Here is a 16,377-nt window from a genome sequence, read left to right as displayed (position 1 = left end):
TGAGGTTAGGCTACATTTGGATGTATGGTGCAGTACTGTTGAAGGATAGTTATCCAATATTGGGCCAGATTTAATTCAGTGAAAAAACATGAACATGATCTCATGGTTTATCATGTGAAAACCCACAGACGAGATTCAATTCAAGGACAAAACTCTTTTCCAATTTTTTTCCATGGACTTTAGTAGATTATTCATGTCATATACAGTGAGAAAAGGTTTTCTGGATTGAATTACATATCAAATTTAAACTAGTCTATTAGTTTTCATGTAAAAAAAAAAAAACTTTTTTCTCACTGAATTAAATCTGGTCCATTGTGTGTTTAGGGACTTATGAAAAGTCTATATTTGGGGATGCAGAATATATTTTTAAAAAAGGTGCCGTACATGTTCTAAGAGGATTTTGTGGATATGCAAAATACATGTACGTTTTGGAACAGTTATTGTAAATTACATTTCAATTGAAATAAAAGAGGACAAATGTTACTGTTTCCTCCCATCAGGCAGATGCATAATGCAGTTCAGGATGAAATGCTTGAAAGCGACAGCCCTGAAATATATTGTTCTGAAAACTCATTTTAGAGGTGCAATTTTGGCTGCTCTGATGTGTAAAATGTGCTACACACAATGTCACACTCTGCAAAAGAACTGCTATTTGGTTTTTGCAGGGTCATAAAACAGATATCAGCTTTCGTTCAAGCTCTGATAATTGAAATATCGCTGATGCTCCTTGCAAAGAAAACAGTTTTTCCATCTCTTTTTTTCTGATATTATTTTAGGAAATACCTAGAAATGAAAGAGTGAGAAAAAACTGAAAGCAGGGGGGCCCAGTAAGTGCAGAATGGCCAGGCCCCCTTAAGACCTTAAACCCTCCAGGCCCGGGACAACACTACCCTTATCCCCCTCCCCTGAATATTCCTTCGATCATTGGATTTAAATCCTTCGAATCGTTCGATTCGAAGGATTTAATCGTTCGATCTAAGGAATTATCCTTCGATCGTTCGATCGAACTATCTGCGCTAAATCCTTCGACTTCGATATTCGAAGTCGAAGGATTTTAGTTCCTAGTCGAATATCGAGGGTTAATTAACCCTCGATATTCAACCCTTAGTGAATCGGCCCCCATGTGTTGAACTGTTCCTGTGGATTCACTTGGACTGGTCTATGGACCATGTCACTAATTAGGGGTTGGACTTTTTTCCCCCCCTCTTTAAATCTTTGTCTGAAATGTTATCCTGAGGGCTGATTAAATGATTCACTGATTTAGCAACTGATAGTGTACCACTGGAATTCTTGTTCATCTACAACTATGGGGTATATTAATCAAAGAGTGAAGTTAGAGGTCATCACAGTCCTCTAGAGTGAAATTCCGCCACTCTCCATTCATTTCTATGGGATTTTTAAAAGAGTATTTATCAATAGGTGAAAGTGAATGTTCATGCTTTGATAAATACTCCTTTCAAAATCCCATAGAAATGAATGGAGAGAGGCAGAATTTCACTCTAGCAGACTGTGGTGATCTTTAACTTCACTCTTTGATTAATATACCCCTATGTCTTCAGTGCAGGCAGGAGACCTGTAGCTTGTGGGTGAAGAAAAGAAACTTACTAACTGCCTGTCCTATGGTATTGAAGATGAACTGGATATTTATCTACTATAATGTGTAGCTTACAACACTGCCCCAGCCTAAGTCCAAAGTAAATGATCTCTAATGGGTATGATTTTGTGACCCTTAGTGCTCCTGTAATTGTGGCAGGGAAAGTAGTAAAAAAAAACTGTGCTGAAACGTAATGGAACACTCCGTATAATTTCACGAGTTGTCGGTATAATTTTATTCATTTAATGTAGGTTAAACTTTTTTTGGGTAACAAATGTATAAAATTACAGTACTTATTTTGACAACGATTAAATGATTTGATTAAATCAGACAGGCAGCAAATTTATTTGTGCAGTGAGTCACATTCTTTGCCAAGCCCTGCACCTCCAACAAATTTAGTCATCTCTCAAAATCAATTTCAGATCTGAATTTAAATGGTTGCTTTGGATAGAGATGTTTACATCTCCAGTTAATCAGTAAAGGCCTTTATTTTTTATTTTCCCTTAGAATAATTGAAATATTCAGATTTCCATATGTCATTTATTTTGCCCAAGTTTTTACTGGCTCATCCTGCAATTTTAGCCTTGACTAACCAACCATTAGTAGTCGTTTACAACTACAATAGCAGCGTGCAAAGTGCAATTTTGGATGCAAATCACCATGTTTTCTTATTGCCAATACAGAATTTGTTCTACAATTACAGTATTTCTGCAGCCATGTGGAAAGCTGGTCCAACACAATTGTACCTAAAAGTGCACATAATTCTGCTTGCATTTTGTTGCAAAACATGTGCAGCTAAAATGTTTGCAGTGAAGATGGCGTCACTTCCATTGGTCAACATATAAGTAGTAACTTTAATGAATAATGTCAATACAATCGCTTTCATCCACTTACTTTCAAAAATGAACTGTATAATCTCACTGCCATTCTGCCACAAGGTAGAACCTGATTAACCCAGGAATTGATTAAGCTCAGCTCCAGGCCCTTGGCTCAGATAAGTAAAATTGCTATTTTATGTGACTTTTTTGTGCCCCTAAAATATTTTTCAAAATAAAAGTGTATTGCAAGCCCAATGTGGGGTTGACCAAATACAAGTAAATGTATGTATAAGGCATAATATTGCAGCAGCATGTACCAGAAATCAACACTGGCACTATCACCCAAAGCCCATGCAGACTGAAATATCATTTATGCAAATCTACTCAGTATACATATATAGTTGTGTTCAGAATAATAGCAATCTGACATCACTTACCTGATCAATCGCTGTTTTTGGTAGAAATTACATGTCAAATAATTTACTAGTAGGTGTTGTAATAAAAAAACAACAACCCAACAGAGGTGACATGCATGCTGCTCATTCTTTGTCATTAAATCATTAATTGCGGCTTGTTCCAAATAATAGCAGTGTGGGGTTCAATTAGTGAGGTCATTCATCTCAAATGCTTTAAAATGGCAACTAAAACCTGAAATATGTGGAAGAAAATGGAAAACTACCATTTGAATGGATAGAAGAATAGCCAAAATGGAAAAGACTCAGCCAATCAGATCCAGGAAGATCAAAGAAGATCTAAAGTTACCTGCGATGCTGTTACAATTAGAACAGGACTATGTGAAGCCAAGTTATCGGCAAGAAGCCCTTGCAAAGTCCCATTGTTGAAAAAAAGAAATGTTGAAGAGGTTATAAAGAGCCTAAAGAGAAATGGCACAACATTTTGTGGACTGATTGCCGTAGATAGTTTGTCAGACAACCCCAAACACTGAATTCAAGTCACAGTACAGTGTGAAGACAGTGAAACATGGTGGCACAAGCATCATGATATGAGGATGTTTCTCATACTATGATATTCAGCCTATTTATCACATACCAGGGATCATGAATCTGTTTCTATACATCAAATACTTGAAGAGGTCAAGTTGCCTTATGCCGAAGAGGAAATGCCCTTAAAATGGGTGTTTTAACAAGACGACAACCCCAACACACCAGTAAACGAGCAACATCTTGGTTCCAGACCAACAAGATTGATGTTATATAGTGGCCAGCCCAATCCCCGGACCTTAATGCAGAAATGCAGAAGAATTGTGGAATTTAACAGGTGCCAAAATTTGGTCGACTCCATGCAACACAGATGTGCAGCAGTTCTCAGAAACACTGATTATACAACTAAATATTAGTTCAGTGATTCAAATGAAAGCAACATCTTGAAATATTTTTCAGTTTATACAGTAAATGTTTGAGTTTGTAAAGAAGAATGCAGACACTGCTATTTTTTGGAACAGCCTAATATTCCCCTTTCTTTACTTTCTGTAAATTAATAACACAAATTTGATAAATATTTCTTCATGGTTTGGGAACACTGATAGAATGTGCAGTATTCCCATACATTTGCAAGTATGGAAATAAAAGCTATTATATGGATTATATATATATATATATATATATATATATATATATATATATATATATACAGTATATATATGAATTTCTTATATATTTCTTTATCATATAAGTCCAAAACCCCCTTGAACTTACTTGATGTGTAAAAACAGAAATCTCCATGCAGCCCTGCACAATGCAGATATAATAAATACTGAACAAAATTCAGAGTAAACTGCCAGTTATGACCTTAAAACCTGTACACCGATAAACTGCATATTTTGTATGTTGGATTACTGAGATCAGCTGCACTGGAACAGGGGCTGAATGCATGTGAACAGATTTCTAAGAACCCAAGCCATGAGCCTGTCTGTATGATGCTCTAATGCATGCTATTTGGTCTGCCAAAAACAAAAAGAGGTGCGTAGGGTATATCCGTTGTGAATAATTTGAAATATTTATTTGATATTGAAATTGAGATGTGTGCCCATGTTGACACACTCACTTCACACCCGTACAAACACCTTACATGATGTGTGGAGATCCTGTATATTAAGTATCATATGTAATGTGGCACACATTACACACTACCCTTCATATACAGTAACAATGACTTCTGCTTTTGCTTTACTGTCTCATTAAGTTAATTTTTTCACAGGGATGGTTGTTTATTCCATTTATTTTGCCCTTGGTAAGCATGAAACAAGAACATATACTTCACTTTTGTTCATATGTCAAAAATGTTTTATTGTAATAAACCATAAAATGATGTGTGATTTACATACACTATACTTGTTTTTCCTCCAGGGACTAGCACTTTATAGCAGCCAAGGTAACTAGGCATGTATGCAGAATTCTAGTTGATAAAGTATGCAGTCCACAGCCACAAAGCAGGATGTTTGAAACTTGTATATGAATCTTAATTGGGGGAAGAATGGTTGTGATCGAATATGCTAATACAGCTCAGTAATAGTTGTCACCAAATTCACGATCATCAAGTTGTGCATAGAATTGTCTATGAACCTGGCTGTAAAAATGGCAACTTTAGAAGAAACTGATGTGCTTTAAACATATTTGTGTTCCATTATTTGTGCAATTTCTGGGTTCTGGGTGAGGCAAGGGGATAATTCACACCAGAAGAAGACAGTAGCGGCAATAGATTTCTGTTGTGATTGGTTAGTGGGCACAGCAGTCTAGTTTGCCCTGTTCTGCAAATGCACATTGACCTGTACTTTCCTGAGACTCACAACAGCCACATGTAGGCTGTCTCTGTGGTTATATGCTGAATTCTAGATTAGCTATGTTTCAGAAGCAATGGAGCTATGATATTACTTTGCAAAATCTAGTGCATCTTTTTGATTCATGTAAATGCATCTTCCAGTTCTCATTGAGCAGAAACCCAAGTCTGACTGTAAGAGGATATAGTCTCCCAGGTTAGTCATTTAACAATATCTTCATGGTTGTCATCTGTGTTAAGCAAAGACAGATCAGCCTTATAAATAAGTCAATAAGATTTTCCTATGTTCCATTTTACTTTGCTTTGTCTAGTTTCCTGCTTTTAAAGAATCTTTTCCCATGAATCACATGGGGCATGCCTGCCATTTTTAGCATTAGTATCCAATGTGCAAGTGGGAAAATAATTTATAGAAGTGATGTGGAGCTGGGAGTATAACAACTTAAAAGTATGTGGTACTTATCCATTTATCTTCTGTAATTCTTCCTAATGGGAAGGATGAAAGGTATTTTCTCATATGTTGCAAGAAGAGAGGCGTCCATTGCATTGTAGGGTAAAGCACTGTTGATCTAGCAACTAATCGGTTAATCTCCTGCTTCACCCTAATCCTCTTTCATCCATTGAAAACCCTCCATATGCTGCACTCCATTTTATTATGTGTGCATTGCATCAGAAAGGAAATATTCACACTGAGCCACAGGGATTAAAGACTGAAGCTCCGGAGAAGTCAGATCACATCCGTCATATCCAGCTGTTTTCAATTCCAACATTTCACACCTGCTTTTATTTATTATTCCTTCCTTAGACAAGACAGGACTCATTTTTTACATTTAAATCTTTATTTCAAGTGTCTGAGCGTAGCCTGTCTCGGATTGGTTACTCTACGGATCATCTCAATAGGCAAATACAACTGTTCAACTCTGAGACATAGAATGGCCAGCAATGTTGTTGGAGAGCTGCTGCGCTAAGGTTATCACACTTGGGAATGAGCTAATGTAAATTGAACAGGCTGCATTACATAATTAAGTTTAAATCAATATGACTTTACATTAGAATTAGAATGTTAGAGTCTTTCCATGTGCAGTGATAAGCAGAGCATATTACTCCACATTCCGCAGATAAGATCTGGGTTAGTACATTCTACTATTCAATTAGTTATTCTTCAACTAAAGGGATGCTTGAAATGTTATGACTTTGATGCTGAGTCAATTCACAGGCATCATGACCAATGTGCAAGTGCTTTTGCCCACAGACCTGGATTTGTGGAGAGACCACCAAGGCCTGGGTCTAGGATGGCAGGATTTTATGGGGCGGCATGCTGCCCAGCCACACCCACATTGTGTGCCAATCCCCATTGCTCCAGTCCCGATGATGAATATTTGAGCGAATAAAAGGAAAGGGAAGTGGGGCGATGAATGACAGCGGGCACCCGCTATGTAAGAGGGCCTGAATAAAATAATTAAAAGTAACAATGACAATGAAATTGTAACCTCACAGAGCAATTGTTTTCTGTTGTCATCACTGATTCCATTTTAGAGATGGAAAGAGGCAAAAGAAGGCAAATAATTTAAAAACTATGATAAATGTCCTAAGAATAAGACATTGTATATTATACTAAAGATAAAATACGAATTCAATTGAAAAACATGACATAGTAAAGTCATTTTCTATGGAAAGTTGCAACCAGCAGGGATGGCTATTTTAAAACCAAGGCTCTACCTGCGTGGCCTTACGCTTCCATGTTAGTTCAAGCTCAGGGAGATTTTGTCGCCTGATGACTAATCGTCTCGTCTTCTAAGTGACAATCTCCCCAAACTGCCTCAGCGTGTTTTCCCATAGGCTATAATGTAAAAATCGCCTGTGCAACCAACTTTGGTCGACTTCGGAAAATGCATTGCCGCTTGTGCTTTAGTGCAGGCGACTTTTCATTATAGCCTATGTCGCTCAGAAGACAAGGCGATTAGTTGCCAGGCGACATAATCTCCCTGAATCTCCTCACGGGAACTAACCCTAAAGGGATGCTTGAAATGTTATGACTTTGATGTTGAGTCAATTCACAGGCATCATAACCAATGTGTAAGTCATACAATGTGACATAGTAAAGTCATTTTCTATGGAAAGTTGCAACCAGCAGGAATTTTAAAACCAAGGCTCTCCCTGCGTGGCCTTACACTTCCATGTTAGTTCAAGCTCAGGGCATCATAGTTTTGAACAGTGGTCCCCAACCAGTGACTTGTGAGCAACCCTGTAATGTGCATGGGGATAAATGTGCAGGTATATAAAGATGTGACGTAGGATAGCCCCACCTCCTCTGATGAAGCGCCCAATGGTGTCAGGAGGAGCGGCTGACGTGAGGTATTCAAACAGGAGGAAGGCACTGCCTTGGGGTATGTTTTGATTTAATGCTTATTTATTGATCTTTATATTTTGAGATTATTTGCTGTGGTGATTTTGGGCAAATAAATGCTTGAAGTGATTCACTATATATGTTTCACAGATTAATCGCTGTCTGCATTTGGACTCTTACATAGTGCTCACATAGTAGATACAGGTATGGGATCCATTATAAGGAAACCCATTATCCAGATTGCTCTGAATTACGGAAAAGCCATCTCCCATAGACTCCATTTTATCCAAATAATCCAATTTTTTTTTTAAATGATTACTTTTTTCTCTGTAATAATAAAACAGTACTTTGTACTTGATCCCAACTAAGATATAATTAATCCTTGTTGTAAGGAGAAGCTTATTGGGTTTATTTAATGTTTACATGATTTTCTAGTAGACTTATGGTATGAAGATCCAATTTATGGAAAGATCTGATATCCGGTAAGCCCCAGGTCCTGAGGATTTTGGATAACAGGTCCCATACTTAGTACGGTATGTATCCACATTATTACGTTTATTACTGTGATAGTGTATGTTGTTATTTTGAGTCTATTGCGTTGAGCATATCATATTTATCTGCTGGCAGGACAGTAAAGTTTGGATCCTTACTAAGAGATGCGAGAGCTCTCCTCTCTTGTGTAGTAAGGTTAGAGGGAGGTGTTCTGGCACTTGACAAGGCAGCTGACCTTTTACTAGGGATGCCACTGTTCGGTTTTGATCCGAACAGTTCGGTTTTTCTATGCAGGTCTCAAGTTTCTGTTCGTTTTCAGCCTTGTGAAAACCCAACAGTAATCTGGCCAATAAACAAATCATTCTGTCGGTGCAGAGATTCTCCCAGGGCTTGGACAACGTTTTTCCTGGCTACCCTTGAGTTTGTGTCTCTCTGATTCTACCTAAACTTGATTTTGACTTTGCTATTGCCTTGACTATTCTCTCGTATTAACCATTGGAACCCTGCTTGGACTTGATTTACTGTTGCCAACTATGCCTGCCACATTGACTACTCTTTTGTATAACCCTTGGAACTTTGCTTGGACTTGATTTATTATTGCCAACTCTGCTTGCCTAATTGTCTACGCGTTCGCATTAACACCTGGTACCTTACATGGTCTTCTGATTACCGCTGACGACTCTGCTTGCCTAACTGACTATGCCCCAGATTAAGCCTTGGTTTCCTTTTTCCTGTGATCTTCTGTTATCAACTTGGATGCCTGCCTGATCTTCCTGGTTGCTGAGACACATGGCCAATTCTTATCACCTGCGCTGACCTTCATATCTGGCAGCCCACGCTCCAACATCTGCTCGCAGCTGACGCTAAGGTGCTTGCTGAAACTGTTTACCTGTGACTTCAATTCCCTGCTCACTGCCACTTCCACAGCTAATCCTACTTTTTCCTGTACTCATTTACAGCCACAAACCCTGGCACTCCACAGGTCGGTGTATCCTTCCAGGACTTACAGGCTCCCATAACTCACCTTCACTAGCCTCCCTCTGTACCTAATTGAGGGTGTACTGGTGGGGGGCTGTTGTCTTCCTCAATGCCAGTGGTCCACCTTGGTTCGGTAAGTCTGACATATTAATTTCTTAACGTCACAAAAATCACATGTACATTATACATCATAGCATCGTTTTTCCATAATGGGAGTTGCATCACGTTGCATCATATTGGTGTTTACACCAAGTCTGATGTGTACAGTATATTGATGCAACCTACTGTAGGAGCCATATGGAAGTGCATGAGTATGCTTGGATGCAAATATCTGAATGGACTGCGACAATATACGCTTTTGATTGTCTCCATTGTAGAGCCCCCTGAGGTATGTTTGTACATTTCCCTTACAGTGTCTTTTAAATAATATAGAAGTAATCATATGGCAATCGTACAATAGTATGTTATGTTGCATTTTGACACTCAATTAGACAACCAACAGAGATTCACTTGTGACCTCTTATATGCTTAAACATAATAACAGAGGGGGACATTATTTCACATGGTCTACATACTACTCATTACCCACAAGACCTTTAAATGCAAAGCTTAAATGACTGCTCTTAAACAAAACCATAAATGTGCCGTAGGGCAGCTAAACTAAACTCACTGAGTCTGCTCACAACGAGGTTGCTATAGGCATACGTTTACATTTCTCACCACACTGCTAAAATCCAATAGATGGTATTTAAGGGAGGTTTGCTCTGAGAAGCAAGGATTACTAATGGATAAACAAATATCTGACTGTAAAATCTGTGTCCAGTATTATCATACCGTGCATTGCAAATACCGTATTTCTGCTTGCTGGCACATTAAATATATTTCATAGAGAGAACTCCTGCAGAGCACGCAAACATTTTTTAACGTTGTGTATTTCTGAGTGGTTCGTGGCCTGCCTGCTGAAGAATTCCAGAAGTAAATTCCTCCACACAATTTACTGTTAACATTGACATTGTACTGCAGGTTTGTGGGACTGCATTCCTATATATTGATGACATCACTCACATAAAGCAAAAGAAGTATATATTATTAACAAAAACATACTATTAGCAAGATATGTCTGAGGGATCTCTTGCAATTACAAAAATCAACATTTTTAGTAAAGATTGCAGTAGTGTAACTGTGCTTATGGTTGAAAATGACCCCCCGTTTTTAAGCAGCCCACAACTGTATTCCTAGTCCCTGTTACCAGCCAGGCACATATCCAGCACCCTAATATAAAGTATACACTATGGGGGATATTTATTAAAGCTTGAATGTATAGTTTTATAGTTATATTTTATAGTTTTTTGTTCTATAAAAACTAAAATTTTCTGAAATTTATTATACCCCAAGGCTGCAAAAAATCAGAATCCAAATAACCAAGCCATCTCAGACCTGCTGAGGTTGTATATAAGTCAATGGGAGAGGTCCCTATTCTATTTGGATGTTTCTGTGGTCTGCTCTGGAATTAACCAAGAAAATCTGACTATTTCGGGCTTTTCGGGCAAAAATCTGAAAAATTCCGACTTTTCTGGAAAAAGCCCAAAAAAATTGAGCGATTTGGGGAAAAAAACAGATTTTTGCTCGATTTTCTAGAGTTTTTCCCTGATCCAATTAAATTGTGCTTTTTAAATTAATAAATAAGATTTTGATAAATAACCCCCCTATATGTATACACTACAGTATATCACTCATTATTCCTTTAAACTGAACCAATATCTTTGCTATGAATCCAGTATGGGATCGCTTTGAGTAACAACTTTTTTCCTCAAACCTCCTTGCTCTGCTGACAGTGCAATTAGCTGCAATATCACACTAATTAAGAGTCTGTGAATGCATGAGTGTCTATAGACACCATTAAATACCAGCAAAAACATAGATCTGGTGACTAGAATAGTCATTATTTAGTTGCTTTTAATAGGACAGCCCTCAAAAGAAAATCATGCAGTCATCCATGAAAGGTAAATCTTTTTTTCCCTTCTATCGCAGCTCTCTCATTCCCAGGATCTCTTTAATCAATGGCGCAATGCTTCCTTGCACTGGAACCAAGTCATTGCATATTAATTTGCCTCGTTTACTTTTAGCTCAGCATTGTCTTAAGTGTTTTAAAACCCATCTGGTTACTGAAATATAATCTAATGCTGTCTTTTGTGGCCAGCAAATTTAGATGTCGTGGGGGTTTATTTTCTCCCAAATGACTTGAGTAATGAATTATATTCGGGAAGATGTTTCTAAGCTTTGCGGATTTTAGCGTCTTTTCACAAAACCAATGTGCTTCTTCCTGTGGAAATAATTTCTGGTTTAGGGGCCCATTTCTCTTAGGTGGACATCTTTCAGGCTCATTTGTATGAATCTAATTGCTCTTATGCATACTAAGAATACTTTCAACATTGTGGCTGGTGCTAAATAATACATTTTTAAATGTGTAAATCCCTCTGCCTTCTAATCGCGTGGGTAATTATCCAGCTATTTAGGCCCAGCTGCTCCACATAGGACTTTTCACTGGTTAACATGTATGCCTCTTTTATTGCTCCACTGTTAAAATCCATTTTCCGTTGGTATTTCCACAGTTTATATGACTATTGCTGAAAGCCTATCTACATTTTCTAAATGTTTTTCTTCTGAACTGGGAAGGGGGATAATTTAGCTCCTTAGGATTTATTTGCATTAAAATAGATCTCCACTATCTGCAGCACTGTCTTAGCATTCCAGGTAGGAGAAGCAGACTTTTAAGGCACCTTTATTTGTTTAGGAAACACCCACATTCTTTATGGGTGGTTTTTAATAAAACATCAAGTGGCAAAATGGACCTGACTTCAACAGTGTAGGTAAATTACTGGAAACATAAGAGAATACTATTCTACATACCCCACTACATATACCAGATGCCACTGTGGGTTTTACATCCAACCAAGGTTACTAGAAATAAATTCTAATATTTTTGGATTACCAAAATGTTTGTCTGAATTATTCACACACAGAAAATATCTTGTTCAAAACATCAATACCAACATTAATTTGCATTGAGGATTAATGATGCATGAGAGCTCTGAACTGCAGCTGAGCTCTAACACCCCATACATTGCAACCCCATTTGCTGAATGGCCACTGTATATTTAACGATAAACTTCTACTGTACATGTATATTAAAACTATAGCTTTCCTCATGTCCATTGTACCTAATCCTGGAATATAGTTAAGTGGGTATTTAGAAATGTGCTCAGCATGGTGAAAATACTATAACGGATAACTGATTTATAAATATCCACATAAAAGAGGCTAAATAGATGGAATAAATAGTTTATAGTATGTAAAGGAAAGAGACTATGAGAATAGAGGGTGAGAAAGAAAAATAGTACTGAGTGGGCTCCTGGTCTAAGATTTTTGTGTGGGCCCCTGGTCTAAGGTTTTTTTGGTGGGCCCCTGATATCCCAGTCCGACACTGAGTGAGATTCAAATATTTATTTTCTGTCCTGAACCTACATACTAGAAGTATAACAGAATGGATTTTGCTGCAACATATATGTGTAGTCTTGCACAAATACTGGCTGCAAAATGTGGTTTTAACGCAAAAATTTGAAAACCGCTGCCCAAGTCTTCTCAAAGCCTGTTAAACAAGCTAGCATAAGAATATATCAAATATATGTAAAGGCCCAGATTTGTGAAAAGGCCACAAAATCCAGGTCCTGGGACAGCAGGACACTAGAGGCAGTGGTAGGGTGGAGAGGCTGAACCTACTGTGGGCATTAGGGATGCACTGAATTAATACATTTTGGTTTTAACAAAATGCTGAATCCTCCACAAGTCACAAGTTGTATTCCAAATTTGGACCCTGGAATCTGAACAAAAAAGTCATGACTTTAATGGTTCAGATTTGGTTCAGTATAACACTTGATGCTAATTTACTATCTTGTAAGAATCAGGTTTGGGTGATATGAAGGTTTTTTTTTAACATAGAAAACATCAACAAGAACTCGCTTTTTTGTGTATCACCTGAACCTTTCAGGATAATAATTGAGCCTCTAAATTCTAGGGTTAATGTAAAACCTACTTTGATTTGGCGCATCATTACTAAGCTCACATTTGAAAAATATGCCAGATTTCACAATTCCCCTAATGTTCTCAGTAAATTAAGGCACAAAAAAACAATGTTCCAAAATCTTTATAATTGCCAAGTTTAGCTTTTGTGGATAAGTTTGTGTGTTGTGTGGTTAAAGAAAACAGAAATACTAGAACACATGCACAAAAATATAAACAAGCAATAAGTCAAACAACACTAACAAGGCAGGTGTTTGGATAATGTCACTGTAGAGAAGAAAGGGGATATTAATTTAATTCCACCCCCATATTTTAAATCAGAACAGCATGTGTGGCAGCTTCCCACTGCAATGAAATAAAATTCATGCATGTATGTTCAAAGCTTTATGTTACTCAAAAGCATATCATATGATTTTGTTGACAGTAATAAGCCAGGATACCAATGAGCCCAGTAGACTGACCTTTAAATCGGTTCATTTTAGGTGATAAATAAATCAGTTGAGGATACAGAAAACACAGAGGGTGGTGCCTAACATGCCTAACAATTAAAGGATGTTGAAAGAAGACACTGTGGCACAGAATGTGGATGGACAAATAATCAGGACATTAGTGTGTGAAATCCTAGAGGTTTGTTTGAATATAATGAGATCTCCCCTGTATCAAATGTCGGTCGCAGCAGGGTTATGGGACTGTGTGTGTTTTATTGTTTTTGTTTTTTACTGAGAATATGAAATAATAGCAGTTTACTGCACTGCAGCCCAACATTGATTCATATGTGGCATGAACACAATAGCATTATCTATTAACTTTTTATTCTACTAACCCCCCAATCAAATCTACCATACTGCATACTGCAAATACTGCTTTCAGCAACACACGTTTAAAGGGGACCTAAATTCTTTTCTTTTGGGTTAGCCAAGCAAAATAAACTTACATACACTATATAAATTATTTAAATCTTGTTCCGTTTCATCTTGGAATGACACAATCACAGCAAGCAGGCTGGAGCCATTTTGTGGATGCTTTTATTTTTCTCTGCAATAATGAAAGAGCACATTGTACTTGATGGTAATTAAACTGCATGAATCCATATTGGTTGCAAAAGAATGTGAGATTTAAGGTATTGTGATCTATACTATGTAAAGATCCATTATCCAGAAAACCCCAGTTCCCGAATTCTGAATAATATATTATTAAAAAGTGCTTGTCACCACCAGTTCTTATGTGACTCCCCCACCATATCTTTAATCTTTTAATGCATTATTTCCTAGACTGTTCCGAATATATTTTACACTTGAACAAAGAAAGGGCACTGAACATATTGATATACTGCCCTAAAGTTATGCCTTTATTTTAATAAAAGAAACTGCATAAAGTAAGTTGCAGAATGTCCAAATATAAAACTCAATACATCCCTAGGCAACTATAAAAAGGTGTGGAAATGTTAAGTCGAGCTCAACCTGACCTGCTAATAAGGAGTTACAACTTTATAACACCAAGAAAATTATATTTTATAAGAAGGTCATCTGGTTTATGGTTCCCTAAAGAGTGAACCATTCAATTTACTTTTTGCTAATGAGAACCCAACAAAGGGTTTTATAAGCATTCATTTCTGTGTTCATTCTTAAGAAGGACATGGGTGTGTCCTTTATTGCCAGTGCAAGTCTTGCTATGACAACCAGATAATCCACTGCATTCTTCCTAAAACTATCTGTAAATAATGGGAGGCTGAGCAAGCATGACATATAGATCCCAAAACATAATATAGCATGACAAGTGGTGTACCACAGGACAATGGGACTGAAGGATAACTGCAATTCATCAAACTAGGGCTAAAACTATGATTCTTTTTGTGACTAGTGATGGGCGAATTTATTCGACAGGCGCGAATTCGCGGCGAATTTGCGCGATTCGCGTCGAGCGAATAAATTCGCGAAACGCCCGCGAAAATTCGCGGTAAAAATTCGCCGGCGTCAAAATTGTTTTTTTCGAAAAACGGACGCCGGCGCCAAAAACGGGCGCCGGCGCCAAAAACGGGCGCCGGCGTCAAAAACGAGACGCCGGCGCCGTTTCGCAAATTCGCCCATCACTATTTGTGACAGACGTTTGGAAGTGAATGGAAAATACACCTTAAGGAACAAATGCAGTTTATATTGAGCAAAATCCTATGATGTGCTTTAAAACTGAAAAGATGGCTGAGAAGAAAGAATGTTAAAAGAAGTATAACTTTCCAGAAGGGATGAAGGGTGTGGAGAAACCTTTCATCAGAGAGCATATACGTTTATATTTGCTAACCTCTGAAAACTTTCTAGGCACACCTGATGCTGGACAAAAGTACCTAATACAAATATACTGTATGTAACACACTCAATTATTATTCATTTCTGATTAGTAATGGGCGAATTTACCTTTTAATTCACGAAATGGTGGAAAATTGCAAAACGTATTGAAGACGATGGGCGTCAAGATAATTTTGATGCGCGCCAGTTTTGACATGAGCGACATTTTTTATACGCACGACTATTTGGTCCAAATGCATTAAACTCAATCGGCATCCGAATAATTTTGAAGTACATCAATTTTTTTTTGCCACAGTGAATATTTGATCTGGGAATTGTTGCCACAGTTTTGCAAATTAATTAGTTTGTGGCAAAACGTGGAAAATTCACAGCGAATTCGGGTCTGGTGAATTTATTTGCCCATCACTATTTCTGATATGTTAAAATATACATTAGGGAGTATAGCAGTGCATTAAAAGTAGCATAAACCATATGGTTTACGGTGGAGACTGGACTATCATTAAGTACTTATATTATGTGCACCATATTTATTTTATATTATGGGGCAGATTTACTAAGGTTCGAGTGAATTTTCGAAGTACAAAAAGTTTGAATTTCAAAGTAATTTTTTGGATACTTTGACCATCGAATAGGATACTAAGATTTCGAATTTACTTCAATTCATAGTAAAAATCATTTGACTATTCGACCATTCGATAATCTAAGTACTATCGAAGTGCTATGTTAGCCTATGGGGACCTTCCAGAGGAATTCTCTACGTTTTTTATATTCGAAGGAAAATCGTACTATCGTACGATAAAATCGCTCGAATCATGCGATTCGACGTACGATCGTACAATCGTACTACGAACGGAATACGATCGTACGATGAATAAAATCCTCCGACTTCGAATTCGCATGTTGGAGAATTCTATTCGATGGTCGAATTTCAAGTATTTTCCACTTCGAAATTCGACCCTTGATAAATCTGCCCCC

This window comes from Xenopus laevis, chromosome 7S, assembly GCF_017654675.1.
Source record: "Xenopus laevis strain J_2021 chromosome 7S, Xenopus_laevis_v10.1, whole genome shotgun sequence".
In the NCBI taxonomy this organism is placed as follows: Eukaryota; Metazoa; Chordata; class Amphibia; order Anura; family Pipidae; genus Xenopus; species Xenopus laevis.
The sequence above is the reverse complement of the archived record's forward strand: the minus strand, read 5'-3'. Positions refer to the sequence as shown.